Source organism: Plecotus auritus (genome assembly GCF_963455305.1).
Source record: "Plecotus auritus genome assembly, chromosome: 14".
Taxonomy (NCBI): Eukaryota; Metazoa; Chordata; class Mammalia; order Chiroptera; family Vespertilionidae; genus Plecotus; species Plecotus auritus.
The window spans coordinates 5,442,485-5,457,501 of NC_137780.1; positions in this window are offsets into that span (position 1 = coordinate 5,442,485).

Consider the following 15,017-nt stretch of genomic DNA (forward strand, 5'->3'; position numbering starts at 1 on the left):
AAATATTTTTTTTTAAATAGGAATAAGATGTGATTATACATTTAATATGCAGGGACAGGGAGAAAAGCTAGAATGGGACGCAAGGTTAAAGGCAGAACCGGGGCTGCCTTTTGAAGTCGGAGAACAGGACGTGGGACAGTGAGAGCTGGACGTATGTGATGTCGTGCTAATCTGCAGAGGACAACAGTCATCCCTGTGTCTGTCACTAGCTAACACTGAGGACCTGGGACCCACTTTGGAATAATTCTCAGAGTAAACAGCTAATTTCAAATCATAGGTAGGGAGCTTGAGTCCTCAACCTGTAGAAAACATGAAAAACAAGCAAATGAAATACATCCTCTGAACATAAAGTCTTTGGTCTACTCATGACATCTTTTAAATTCATTAGTCATCAGATTTGGACCCCAGGAATGAAGGTACCTGTGGAGAAGGGCTGGGGGTGGCTAACGGGGCTCAAATTTATAAACAGCCTCACTGGGCTCCCACCATCGCTAAGCAGGCCTCCCATCAAGCTGGCTTCAGGGAGAAGCCTGCTCGCTGAGCCAGTGCTTATGGAGGAACTGCTGGAATCACATTTCAGCCAATAAGACGGAGACTTCCCCCCCCTCCCCCGCCCTCCCGTCTAATCGGACCTATGCAGCTATAGCCTCGGCATTCTCACTGGCCTATCAGAGCAGCTCCATTCCAACCAATCAGAACAAAATGTCTTTTGGGCCAATCAAACTGTGAGGATTTGGAATACTCATTTGCATGAGGATGGACCTATCAGGGACCTGGGACTGGGACCTCTCTCTCTATAAGTCAGCTCTGCTCTGGCCCACAGAGCACACTTTTTCTTTTCTTTCTCTTTTTTTTAATCCTCACCCAATATTTTTCCCATTGACTTTTAGAGAGAGTGGAAGGGAGGGGGGGAGACAGAGAGAGAAACATCGATGTGAGAGAGACACATCCATTGGTTGCCTCCGCACACGCCCCAACCAGGGCCAGGGACTGAGCCTGCAACCCAGGTACGTGCCCTTGACTGGAATCAAACCTGGGACCCTTCAGTCCGCAGGCTGATGCTCTATCCACTGAGCCAAACCGGCTAGGGCAGCCGTGGGCAAACTATGGCCCGCGGGCCGGATCCGGCTGTTCTATCCGGTTCTCTTGCTCTCTCCTCCGCTCCTTTACTTTGAATTTATATTAGTTCACACAAACACTCCATCCATGCTTTTGTTCCGGCCCTCCGGTCCAGCTTAAGAACCCATTGTGGCCCTCAAGTCAAAAAGTTTGCCCACCCCTGGGCTAGGGCCACACTTCCCCTTTCCGCTGAAGCTTCCTTTTCCCAGCTGGAGCTGAAACAGGGATAACAGCTTGCCAGACGAGGTGGAGCCCAGCGGAGCCTCAGCCATGCTGAGCCACAATTGTGAACACGGTGGAGCGTTTCCACAGCTGTGCTGTCTCACAATTCAGTTGTTTGCACGGAATACAGTCTCCTCCTTCACTGCCTTGAGCCGGCGCCAATGACCATCTAACGAAGCGGCCTCTGTATTGCTTCATGTTCTTCTCTTAAGAGTGCCTGCGATCTGTTGCCCAAATCTGTTGCCCAATCCAGTGGTGTTTGCCGTCAGCTCCCTCCTGGAATTGCAGCACTGAACTCCCTGTCTGACTCTACCCCCTGCCATCCAGGGCCTTAACCGCTGCCACCCATCCCTAGGCTTCTGGGCCCTGGCACTGCCCGTTCCAACTGCTCGGAACTACAAATGGAGCCCCTGTTCCAGCATTGGCGCCCCCCTGCCCACAGCACGGGCCCTAACCCAGCGTGCACCTCAGATGCCCCCACCCGCTTCTGTCTCACATCAGAGCCCGCTCTGAAGTTGCCACGGGTGCTGGGATGTCCTCAGGCCTCATGAATTCTTGCCCTTGTTGGTACTCAGCTTCTGGGACTCCTACTGGTCCACGGAATGTTCCTCCGCGTTGCTGGTTCCGAGTAGCACCTGGGGTCTGTCCTGGCTGAAGCGCTGGAAAAAACTTGGGACGTTCCTAAGTCTCAGTACCCTGTCACGGGCCTGGGATGCTCAGACCGACCATCAGAGGATCGTTATGTGAACTAAATAAGATGATCCATGAAATGGTCCTAGCACAGAGCTGGGCACAAAGTAAGGACTCCCTTAATATTAAACCATCATTATTATCTAAAGGTACAGCTCCCAGGATTCTTATTCTTATTATTTATAAATCCTCACCTCAGGATATCTTTCCAGTGATTTTTAAATGTATTTTATTGATTTTTTACAGAGAGGAAGGGAGAGGGATAGAGAGTTAGAAACATCGATGAGAGAGAAACATCGATCAGCTGCCTCCTGCACACTCCCTACTGGGGATGTGGCCCCAACCAAGGTACATGCCCTTGACCGGAATCGAAGCTGGGACCTTTTAGTGGGCAGGCCGACGCTCTATCCACTGAGCCAAACCGGTTAGGGCTCCAGTGATTTTTAGAGAGAGTTGAAAGGAGGGGGAGAGACAGAGAGAGAGAGAGAGAGAAACATTGATGTGAGAGAGACACATTGATTGGTTGCTTCCCGAATGTGCCCTAACTAGGGATGGAGATCAAGCCTGCAGCCGAGGTACGTGCCCGTGACCGGAATCAAACCCAGGACCCTTCAGTCCAAGGGCGGACGCTCTATCCACTGTGCCAAACCGGCTAGGGCTGATTCTTATTATTTCAACATTTACTAAGAATCCACCATGGGTCAGACACTGAATCAGGAATTCGAAATACCATGACCATTAAGACACAATTCCTTGGTGAGCGGCTCAATCCACTGAGGAAGACAGACAGCAGTAACACAATGGGATGTTAACTATGTTCTAACACAGTTAATACTGTTAACATTTGCAGCCTGGCCTGCGTGGCTCCGTGGTTGAGCATCGACCCATGAACCAGGAGGTCACGGTTTGATTCCCAATCAGGGCACATGCCTCGGTTGTGGGCTCGATCCCCAGGAGGGGGTGTTCAGGAGGCAGCCGATCCATGATTCTCTCTTATCATGGATGTTTCTCTCTCTCTCTCTCTCTCTCTCTCTCTCACCCTCCCTTCCTCTCTGAAGTCAATAAAAACGTATTTCAAACAAAACAAACAAACAAAACAGTTGCACACGCTAGTGGCCTCACAGTAGATGCGGGGAAATGTGATGGGCTGGAGTTAGATGATGCTCCCGGGTTCCAGCCTTTAGCAGTAGAGCCAGGATTCGAATCCAGTGACTCTGAAGTCAACGCTGACACTCTTTCTGCCGCCCGCTCCCACCTTTGCACAGAAGCGTCTCCCTGGGTCTCCATCCACAAGATGTGGTTGCCTGGTTGTTTATATGTAATGTCCATGCTCTATTTCCATACGCTCCCGTTCCCTCATTGCATCAGTGGTCGGCAAACCGCGGCTCGCGAGCCACATGCGGCTCTTTGGCCCCTTGAGTGTGGCTCTTCCACAAAATACCACGGCCTGGGCGAGTCTATTTGGAAGAAGTGGCATTAGAAGAAGTTTTAAAAAATGTGGCTCTCAAAAGAAATTTCAATCGTTGTCCTGTTGATGTTTGGCTCTGTTGACTGATGAGTTGCCGATCACTGATCTAGTGAAGGACGCTCAGGGTGTACTGTAAACTCTCTGTCATTTCCTATTTATAGCCCAGCACTCGCTGCACACGGCCCGCTGCTCCTCGGGGACGTGACATCCATGCTGTGCCTCCTGCTGGGACAATGTGGGCTGGGTGCCAGGCCCTCCTTTGGGATTCATCATTTCAAATACACAGCCCGGCCGGTGTGGCTCAGTGGTTGAGTGTCGACCTGTGAACCAGGAGGTCACTGTTTGATCCCCGGTCAGGGCACAGGCCCAGGTTGCAGGCTGGATCCCCAATAGGGGGTGTGCAGGAGCCAGCCGATCAGGGATTCTCTCATCATTGATGTTTCCATCTCTCTCTCCCTCTCCCTTCCTCTCTAAAACCGATAAAACTATTTTTAAAACACACACACACACCAATGTGCAATTATAACCTTCACCGTAGGACCATTAACTGTATATTGTGCTCTGGTTACTTTCCAGGTGTACATAATAATCAGACAGTTTCCTCTAGCTGTTTTGTGTGGGGTTCTTTTTGTTTGTTTGTTTTTGTAGCTGTAACTAAGGACAGACAGGAGCAGAACAGACAAAACTGGGAAAGCAAAGACCTGGCCCCCAGGTAACCTCTCCTCCCCTAGCGTGTCGCTGGTCTTGGGGGTCAGACCCCCTGACATTTCACGCCACTGCTTCTGTGGTTTGGACCCTCCTCGATCTTTCCTCCTGGCTTGTCCCCCTTGGAGGGGGAGTGAGTAGACCCCCTTGGAGGGGAATGAGGGACCGAAGAGTGGCCTTATTCAACCCCTAGGTGGGCCTTTGCATGATCCACTGCTCCCTTAAGTATTACCATCTAGAGATAACATCTGGGTCTCAGTTGGGTCTCCGCTCCAGGCCCAGAAAAGCAATAAAACCAGGCAAGTGATGTCACCGCTGATGTCAGGACCGGCTACACCGACTAATGACCCCTGACAGAACACACCTAGAAAGCAGATGGTATCTGTTGAGATCCTCTCCTTGCAACCTCCCCTAGAATCTCAGTCCTTAAAAGTCCTTAGGACAGAAGACCCAGCAGGCTCTCCCTCTCAGGAGCACCCCCACCCCGCCGTTCCCCCTCCCCATCTCCTCCCACCTTCCTCTGTCCTAAGAGCCAAGGGCCCTTCTTTCGCCTGTCATCTTTTCCCGAGCCCATTTCTTCTACGGCTCACTTCTTCTAACTGTGTGACTTTTTAAAAATTTACTTCAGAGAGGAAGGGAGAGGGGGAGAGAGAGAGAGAGAGAGAGAGAGAGAAACATCAATGATGAGAGAGAATCATGGATCCGCTGCCTCCTGCACGCCCCACACTGGGGATCGAGCCTCCAGTCCTGGCATGTAGGTCAACACTCAACCACGGAGCCTCACAGGTGGGACCCACAACTCTAATCATCCTCCAGTTTTGTTTTGTTTAAATGAAACCTTGTGCTTTTGAGACCTGTACTCTCATTGACTGCTGTCATCCAGGGGAGGCAGAAAGGCGAAATTTAGGAAGCAGTTGAAACCTATGAGAAACCAATGCCACGCTTCTGTTTGGTTTTCTCAGACAGATGTCCAGGCCACTGAGTGGGAAAATAGCTCAGCTGGCCAGTTCCCTGAAGGAGACCGACGTCGGTTCTAACCTCGCTGTCCTGCGAGGTGTGGCCACCGACCGCCTAGGCCCCAGACGATTCCTTTATCAGCCGGATGTCAGGTAGAGCCCATTGTGTTGGCGTTCCAATCCCCAAGGAATGCCTGCAATTCATGAATAAGACGATCACTATTTTAGACAGCTTGTGCTCGGTCAATCCGGATCTCAGATAAGGATAACAAGTGAAATAACAACTTAGCAGCAGAATCAAGCGGGATTTGGGTGCTCCACGTATGGTGTTTCCAAAGGAGATTTGGGTCCAAGGTACTTTGGGGAAAGGCGGTGATGTCTAGCTGTGTGTTTGGTTTGGAAGTTGCCCGAGTTTTCAGGGTAAAATTTAACCCTTCTGTTTTCTACATCCTGTTTCCCTCTGCGCCTCTCGCGGGGCTGTGGTCCTCAGACCTCCACCCTAAGCTGCCTTGGTGCCACTGGCCATCTGTGGTTGTTTTAAAATGTTATCTTGATTTAGGTAATTTTCAGATGCCCATGAAAGTTGCAAGAGTCATACTTTGTATTACTTACCCTGCACCCAGGTGTCCTCACATGTTAACATTTTACCACGTTTGCTTTCTTTTTCTCTGACTCTCCTCTCTCTTTCTCTCTACATGCACACGCACACACACACGCACACACATGGACACACACATGCACACACACACATGCACACCACCCGCTCTTCAGCGTGGTCCTTGCCGTTACATAGCTCTGGAAGGACAACTCCGGTCAACAGCGGGCTTTCTTCTTCGCTTTGGAAATAAAGCTGACGTCTCCGCGTGGCCAGGCAGCCTCTGCAGCTTCCAGAAACTCCGGCAGGGACAAGAGCACACCCAGCTGCTTCCAGAACCTCGGTTCCCAGCCCGGGACTGATTCCCAGCCTCCGAGTCCCTTTAAACTGTGTGGACCCAACGTCCTCCGGTCCAGGTAGAAGGTCTCAAACCATCACCTGCCGGCCAATGTGCCCAGTGATGGATGTGTCTTCTTCTCCCTCTTCTCCTTCTCCTTCTCCTTCTTCACCTTCTCCTTCTTTAAAAATACATTTTTATTCGTTTCAGAGAGGAAGGGAGAGGTAGAGAGAGACAGAAACATCCATGATGTGAGAGAATCATCTATGGGCTGCCTCCTGCACGCCCCCTACTGGGGATGGAGCCCACAACCCAGGCATGTGCCCTGACCGGGAATCGAACTGGTGACCTCTTGGTTCCTGGGCCAACGTTCAACCACTGAACGACACTGGCGGGACTCATCATGGATGTTTCTATCTCTCGCTCCCTCTCCCTTCCTCTCTGAAATCAATAAAAATATGTTTGTTTGTGTGTTTTTATTTTAAATATATTTTATTGATATTTTACAGAGAGGAAGGGAGAGGGATAGAGAGCTAGAAACATCGATGAGAGAGAAACATCGATCAGCTGCCTCCTGCACACCTCCTACTGGGGATGTGCCCGCAACCAAGGTACATGCCCTTGACCGGAATCGAACCCGGGACCCTTCAGTCCGCAGGCTGACGCTCTATCCACTGAGCCAAACCGGTTTCGGCTGTTTGTGGTTTTTTTTAAATAAAATAAAACAATCACCCATCCACTCATTTCGGCCCAAATACGGTGCGACAGCGTGGCCCGGGGCACAGGTCCCCGCTGTCACGGGAAGGTTTACGGACGTCAGCACTTCTCTGCTCCCAGGAACACACGGGAGCCCTAAATATTTACAGACGGGGAGACGGTGCCCGGCTCCCAGGGATTTATGGTGGACTCAGCGGGTTTTTTTCTTTCTAGGTTTACACTGAGGCTATAGTATGGCCAAACAAACGATGGAAAATGAGAAATGTGTTCGGCGGGTTGTTTGGACAACAGCCGCGCTGGCTCATCTGGCCCATCTGGGGCCATTTTTAGTCCCATCTGTTCAGCTCAGCATCACACCCATCCTTTACTCTGTCTTATCATATTCGGGCTTGTATGGGCATCCTTCCTGCTTCTCTGAGGCTGAGGGAGTAACCGGGCCTGAAAAGTATATATATTTTTTCTTTCAGTTTATTTTAAATTAACGTTACCACTCTCCATTGTGTTTATTTTTCACTAACATATTTAGACTTAAAAAGAAACCAACCCTCCCTTTTCCAAATTGTAAGAAGAAGGCACGACTGTTATACAAAATGCAAACGTTCAGAAATGTAGAAAGCAAAAAGGGAACTTGCCCCCTCCCCTCCCTAAATCCCACACCCCAGCGGTAATTTGGAACCCATATTGGGAACAGAGTCGGGAGTCAGGTGGCCTGGGTGCCCGTCCCAGCTCTGCCACTCTTCTCGGACGCTGGGCAGGTTACTTGACCTCCTCATGCCTCAGTCTGTCATCTGCAAAATGGGGACAATAATGCTACTGTCAAGGGATGGTCGGTGCCAATTCAACACCAATAGGAATCCCATTCGGGGTGCGGTGAAGAAGGAAACTATATTTAGTGCAAAACAACTCAATTCTGCCCAGCCGAGGTGGCTCAGTGGTTGAGCATCAACCTATGAACCGGGAGGTCACAGTTCAATTCCAGGTCACGGCACATGCCTGGGTTGTGGGTTCGATCCCCAGTGTGGGCCATGCAGGAGGCGGCCGATCAATGATTCTTTCTCATCATTGATGTTTCTACCCCCCCCTCCCTCTCTGAAATCAATAAAAATATATTTAAAAAAAAAAACACAAAAATAAAAACCCAGCTCAATTCTGATCCAGCACAGCTGTGAGGCAGCCCTGGGGCCAGGCCCCTCTCTGCTAGACAGCTCAGCTCGGCTCCGCCTTGGTCTGCTCAGCCTGGGAAACAGTCCTCCCTCTTTGGTGGAAAGGGAAAGTGCGCCTTTCCTGGGAGCTGGTTGACACACACACACACACACACAGGGAGAGAGAGAGAGAGAGAGAGAGAGAGAGAGAGAGAGAGAGAGAGAGATCCCTGCCCCTGGTTCCTGTTGGTCTGTTGTCATGCAAATAGGGACTCCATATCCTCAAAGTTTGATTGGTTCAACAGGCACTTTCCTGGTCAGAATGGAGCTGCTCTGATTGGTTGGTGAAGATGGTGAGGGGGCAGCTCCTATTGGCTGGGGAAAGAAAGCCTTGGTCCTATTGGTTGCAATAGGATGCCAGGAGCTCCTTGATAAGGGCTGCTGAGACGGCAGAATCACAGTGCAGGCAGGAAGCTCAGTGCAGGCTTCTCCCTGAGGTGCAGTTTGCATGAGAGGCCCCTGCAGAAATGGCTGCTAGCGTGTTTTTTAAAATTTGAGTCCACTTAGTCACCCTTTCAGCAGGTGCCTTCTTTCTCAGGGTCCACAGCACTCACCTCACAGGGCTAAATGAAGACTAAATGAGCTGCATGACTGGCGTGGCTCAGTGGTGGAGTGGTGACCTATGAACCAGGAGGTCACGGTTCAATTCCCAGTGTGGGGCGTGCAGGTGGCAGCCAATCAATGATTCTCTCTTATCGTTGATGTTTCTCTCACTCTCCCTTCCTCTCTGAAATCGATATATATGTGTGTGTGTATATATATATATATATATATATATATATATAAAGATTAAATGAGCTATTACATGTCAAGCACCTGGAACAGTGCTTGACATATAAAAAGCACTCAGTATGTGTTAATTATTGTTACTAGTAGCAGGAATATTATAAACACGTATCTTCTTAATTAGGATATAGGATTAGCTACTGTAACAGAAACCCCAGACTACAGTAGCTCAGATAAAACAGAAGTTTCTTTTTCTAGAAGCAGTTGGAGGAGTGGGACAGGCAGGGAGGTGCCGGTGTTCGGACAGGCGTGAAGATTTGTCCCCTAGGAGGGTCCTTGTCAGCATCACAGCTTATCTCTGGGGTCCGCCTGCGGGAAGGGGACGGAGGAAGTGAGCGACGATTAACTTGCTTTCAAAGGAAGTGGCCACTTCTGCTCATATCCTGTTGGCCAGATTTTAGACCTTCTGTCTAGTCTGGCTCAAGGGAGGCTTTGCCTGTAGCCGAGGTGACCCCCTCACCCCCGCCCCAGGTAACATGGATGGGGGTGGGGAGACCAGCAGAGCTGCAGGGGTGCGGCCTGTGGGTGCCAGCAGCGGGCCACCCCTTCTTTTTCCATTCGCCTGTGGTTGCCTGATTTTAGAAGCTTCGGAGGAAGTTCCCTCTCTCCCGGGACGGGTGTGTGCTGGCCTCGCACGCAGAATCGCCTGGCAGCTGATCAGGCCTGTAGCCGGTCCCGCCTTTGCTGCTCCTGCTGTTTCTTCCTTCATCTTTGACGATTCCGCTGGGTATTAGTTAAAATTCAGCCCTAACCGACTTGGCTCAGTGGATAGAGCGTCGGCCTGCGGACTCAAGGGTCCCAGGTTCAATTCCGGTCAAGGGCACATACCAGTAGGGTGTGTGCAGGAGGCAACCTTGGTTGCAGGCACATACCAGTAGGGAGTGTGCAGGAGGCAGCTGATCGATGTTTCTCTCATCGATGTTTCTAACTCTCTGTCCTTCTCCCCTGCTCTCTGTAAAAAATCAATAAAATATATTAAAAAAATAAAAATTAAAAAACATAAAAATGAAATAAAATTCAGCCCTAGCCGGCTTGGCTCAGTGGCTAGAGTGTCGGCCTGTGGACTGAAGAGTCTGGGTTCAGTTCCCGTCAAGGGCATATACCTGGGCCCTGGTTGGGGACCTTCGGGAGGCAACCAATTGATGTGGTCTCTCTCACATTGATGTTTCTCTCTCTCTCTGTCTCTCCCTCTCCCTCCCACTCTCTCTAAAAATCAATGGAAAAAATATTATTGGGTGAGGATTTAAAAAATATTCAATCTGATAACGATTTGATCAATGTTTTAGGAGGGGAGTAGTTAGTATTCACTAATGTTTTATTAAATTTATGTTTCATATTTCTTCTGATAGGAGATGTTCAAATTGACCACGTGTCAGAAAACAGAATAGAAAATTTCCAATTTTGCCCGAGCCCGTTTAGCTCAGTGGATAGAGCATGGGCCTGTAGACTGAAGGGTCCCGGGCGGGTTCGATTCTGGGTCAAGGGCACGTATCTAGGTTACAGGTCAATCCCCGGCCCTGGTCCAGGAGGCAACCAATTAATGTGTCTCTCTCACATCGATGTTTCTCTCTGTCTCTCCCTCTCCCTTCCACTCTCAAAAACAACAACAAAAAGCCCTAGCTGGTTTGGCTCAGTGGATAGAGCGTCGGCCTGCGGACTGAAGGGTCCCAGGTTCGATTCCGGTCAAGGGCATGTACCTTGGTTGTGGGCACATCCCCAGTAGGAGGTGTGCAGGAGGCAGCTGATCGATGTTTCTCTCTCATCGATGTTTCTAACTCTCTATCCCTCTCCCTTCCTCTCTGTAAAAAAATCAATAAAATATATTTTTTAAAAAAAAGCTTCTGCTCTCAAGTGGCACATCTCATATTGGCTTACATTTCTTTAAAAAAAAAAAAAAAACAATGGAAAAATACCCCCAACACCACCACTGTGATTCACAAAACAAACAAAAATTTCCATGTCATCAATGTTATTGAATTCATACGTGGCGTGTAAAAACAGCTTCAGCAGAGGGCGCCAAAGCCTGTCCTTTCTCCACCTTCCTCCTGGCTCTTCACTGATTTGCAGCCCCTGTCACGCTCAGGAAAAAGATTTCCTTATCCCCGGAGAACAGCCCGAGCTAAGATCCACAGCAGGAAATCCGCAGTAAGATGTTCAGGGGGAGAAAGTCCCAAGAGCTGTAGCCTTGGCTGGTAGAACTAGCCACTTCCAGGTCTCCAAAGTGTTTATGGGTTTTGTGACAGTTCCATTTTAACATATATTTTTTTTTACTTCAGAGATGAAGGGAGGGAGAGAAACATCAATATGAGAGAGAATCATGGATCAGCTGCCTCCTGCACGCCCCACACTGGGGATGGAGCCCACAACCCGGGCATGTGCCCTGACCGGGAATCGAACTGTGACCTCCTGGTTCATAGGTCGACGCTCAACCACTGAGCCATGCTGGCCAGGCTTAACTTTTCCTATTTACAATACATGTCGCTTGTACTGTTTAATCTAGAAATAAACCCTTTCAAAACAAAAAGGGACATGAAATGCCAATGAACATTTAACAAAAGGGAAAGGAAATGTACATTAAAAATGAAAATTGAACAATAATTATAAGTAGCAACAAAAGCAAAAAAAAAAAAAAAAAGAAAGGAAGAAAACCACAAAAATACTCACAGCACAATATCCTGAGGTTTTAACAGTGGGGAACTGACTCACACTCACGCATTCTCTCCTTTGTCCCCTGAGAGAGCCGGGACTGATCCTACAGGGATTGCAAGAGAGGGCTGTAGGTTGATAAGTTAATTGTTCAAGATGGTAAGGGCCCTGGATGAGGCCTGGTCCATCCACGGGCAGGGGGAGAGGCGGGGGGTGGGGGTGACTTCCTCTCAAACCCACAGGGCTTCCTTAGCGGTTGTCTGTGGTTCCCACAAAACCCACCTATCATTTAGTCAAGCCTGTTAATTAGGGGGCACGGATCTGGACGGCTGTCTCTCCCTCCTCCCACCCCCTCCCGAGCTGGCTGTGAGCCAGGAAGCTGAGCCTGTGGCCGCCACAGACCCTGGGAACTCAGCCCTGCGGCCCTGGGGCCGGCCGCCTCCATTCCTGCGTCGACCTCACTCCATTTAACACTCACAGCCACGCGAGGGGGAGAACACGTAAGATGTAATTTCTAGATTAGGAAACGGAGGGTCAAAGGGAAACAGAACTCGCCTGTGTCACCCGGCTGTGGATTCAAAGCCACGCCAGGACCACGCACGCCTCTGGGTACCCAGGTCACGCTCCGCAATGCCCTGCACGCCAGGCCTCTGGGTCCAGCATCTCTGAGCCAGCTACCGCCAGATCCGTCCACCTTCCGTCTCTCACTCTGCAATTGTTTCACGAGTTACTTTCTTTAAAAAAATTTTTTTATTGATTTCAGAGAGAAAGGGAGAGGGAGAGAGAGAGAAACATCGATGAGAGAGAATCATGGATCCGCTGCCTCCTGCGTGCCCCCCTCACTGGGGATCGAGCCCGAAACCTGGGAATGTGCCCTGACTGGGAATCGGACCGTGATCTCCTGGTTCATAGGTCAAGGCTCAACCAGTGAGCCACACCAGCCGAGCGAGAGTATCCTTGTATTATTATTTATTAACGAGAGGCCCAGTGCACGAAATTCATGCACAGTCAGGGTCCCTAGTGGCTGCCAGCTGAAGGCCAGGGGCCTCCCTTTCCACCCGCCTTGGCCTGGTGCCGCCCGCTCACCTGCTCCACCATCCCTCCACGATCCCGCTCTTATTGGGGCCCATTAGGGCCGGCAGCGCCTCCACTGCCACCTGCTGCCAGCGCCGCATTGCGATGCCTGCCATGTTCCGCACCACCCCCTGGTGCTCAGCACAGGCCTAACTCCCTGTTAGTCGCAGTTTCGCCCATAGCGACATTTTGCATATTAGCCTTTTATCATATAGGATTATTGCATTCAAAAGTGGACACCCCTGTACACCTACCCTTGCCCCATCCTGTCAATTGGAGTTCTAAGCCACCTCTTTTGAGTTTTTCTCTCCCATGTGGACGTGAGATATACATGTTAATAAACTTGGCCTTGTTCATCTGTCTTTCATTACTGAGTGCCATCTGAGAATCTCTGGTGAGTAGAAGAACATTTTTTTCCTGCCCTAAACTCTGCCGATTGGACATTTTTTCCATGAACAACTTGGTTGAGAAGTGAATCGTTGGCGATGGAAGACATTGGAGAGCGGAGTTTTGACCCTACGATCCATGGATGGAGACACGCGCAGGAATTCACACAACACTGTGCGTGGAAGGTCTGACTGTGACAGCTTGGAGAGGGTGGTGGGGGGGTTTGCTCGCCTGGTCTCCCTCGAGCCTTCTCACCCCACCAACCCCCGTTCTGACCTCAGGACGGTCCCAAACCTGCTCGCTCTCCCTCCTGGCAGCCCACGCGGCCTGTGATGTCAGACCCTCTCTCTTCCCTTTACCAAACCCTTCTTTTTCTGCCCACCCCCTGGTTCCCACTTAGAGCACACCCCCCCCCCCCAACTCTACTTCCTCCTCTTTCCCTCTTGGTCCTGTGATGCTCAGCCCTGGAGCCGGCGACTCACATGTCTACTAAGTAGCTGCTCGTCTCAGGGCCACGTGCCTCTGAGTCGCTTTGTCACAGAGGGAATGAGAGAGGAGGAGGGGGCCGGCCCAGCACACAGCCCTCGCCACCGACGTGCGGACGACAAGGGGCCGCACGCTAACCTGACGAGCTCGGGGAAGGCCTGTGTGGGGGCCTTACAAAGCCAGAGGCCTCAAGTCACCATAAAGGATGATCGGAAATGAGAACTTAAAAAAAAATATATATTTTTGTATTGATTTCAGAGAGGAAGAGAGAGATAGAAACATCCATGATGAGATCCCACACTGGGGATCGAGCCCACAACCTGGGCATGTGCCCTGACCGGGAATCAAACCGTGACCTCCTGGTTCATAGGTTGATGCTCAACCACTGAGCCATGCTGGCTGGGCACAAGCATTTATTTTTATTTTATTTATTTATTTTTAAAATATATTTTATTGATTTTTTTTTTTTTACAGAGAGGAAGGGAGAGGGATAGAGAGCTAGAAACATCGATGAGAGAGAAACATCGATCAGCTGCCTCCTGCACACCTCCTACTGGGGATGTGCCTGCAACCAAGGTACATGCCCTTGACCGGAATCGAACCTGGGACCCTTCAGTCTGCAGGCCAATGCTCTATCCACTGAGCCAAACCCATAGGGCAAGCATTTATTTTTAAACTATGTTGTCAGGTTTTCTGTTCTTTGCAACTGTCTCCATTCCGAGCGAATTCAGGCGGTTTCCGGTGTCCCGCATTGTGTGGTCAGCGATGCAAACCAGCATGTCCAAGCCAGGGGTGGGAGCAGTGTCGTCAAACCAGTTCTGCAGCATATTTCCCTCGTCACTCCTCTTTCTGAAGTCCTGACGATTTCAAGAGCTACATAACATGGCTTTTAATACATGCTTTTTCTGCTTAAATTCATCAAAGTTTTAAAAAAAAAGATTAGGTCATTAGGGTGGGTCCTAACCCAACACGCCTAGTGTCCTTCTAAAAAGAAATTTTGGACACAGATGCACACAGAGAGAACACTGTGAAGATAAAGGCAGAGAGTGGGGTAAAAAAATAAAAAATTTAGCCAATGTCTATTTCTGTTGCGTGCGATCTAGAATCCTGAGAAATTCAGAAATTGACACCGGGAGTGTTGTCAGGAACACCCCCTCAAGGTATGGGGAGAATCTGAGATTGATGACTGGTCTGGTTGGATCTAAGGACAATAAAAATTCAAGAGGATTCAAGACAGACAGTTCAGGACACTAGTCGCCAGGAACAGTGAAGGACTCGCTGAAGTTAAGGCAGCGAAAAACAGAGAGCAGCGTGAGGCACCCAGAATCCAGAACTGTGGATGGAGGGGTGGATGCTATGGTTAGAAAGCTTAAAAAAAAATGAATGGCAAGGTCTTTAATTCTGGCTCCAGGGAGTCTGAAAACCCAGGACCTGCTGACTCTGAAGAGAACACCTTACCTTTTGCAACCACAAGGAAACCAGAAGGGACACCTGTGGGTTCCTGATTCACAGCTGTTAGCTTCACAACCTTCTCTCATCCCATTGATAATCAGGGAATTATCAGAAACAGTGAGCATCGGGAGACTCTGAATGGGGCATGCAGATGCGCATAAAGCACACGGCTTCC